Source organism: Abramis brama (genome assembly GCF_963993115.1).
Source record: "Abramis brama genome assembly, chromosome: 3".
In the NCBI taxonomy this organism is placed as follows: Eukaryota; Metazoa; Chordata; class Actinopteri; order Cypriniformes; family Leuciscidae; genus Abramis; species Abramis brama.
In genome coordinates this window covers 43,121,854-43,122,454 of record NC_139965.1, presented here as the reverse complement: position 1 = coordinate 43,122,454, position 601 = coordinate 43,121,854, and positions in this window count along the sequence as shown.

Here is a 601-nt window from a genome sequence, read left to right as displayed (position 1 = left end):
AAATGCACCCGAAACAAACATGGCAGCCTCCAGGTCACGTATCCCTTGAAGGGTCCGTTAACAACAAAGCATCTGCCTTTGTGTTGAATCAAAATTTCAAGGGAAAGCGGATGACAGGTTGTGGCTATAATCATTATGCATGAATCAGTGATTATACATATCACATTTAAGTATTTATTAGATATTAAATACTATATTTACCTTGCAGATGTTTCATACTGTATATCATCACCTTCATTTCTCCTTGGATTAAAGGTTTTAATAGTTTAAATTAATAATAGAAGTGGTCTATATATATATATATATATATATATATATATATATATATATATAAATGTACATATAACTTCTGTGGAAGTCTCTGGACCAAAAAAAAACAAAACAATGTTTACATGGTACAATGACAGGCTACTTTTTTATTGTTGCTTGACATAAGTGTCACAATTCAGTCCTTGTGATTTGATTCCGATCTTGATTCAATATCGATTCATTTGAATATTAGATACAGATGATACATGTAAATTTTTCTCAAGAAAAATAAAATATCTCCCCTAATGATGTAAACATACAGAGAGCCGTCAGCTAGTATTATTTTTAAAGG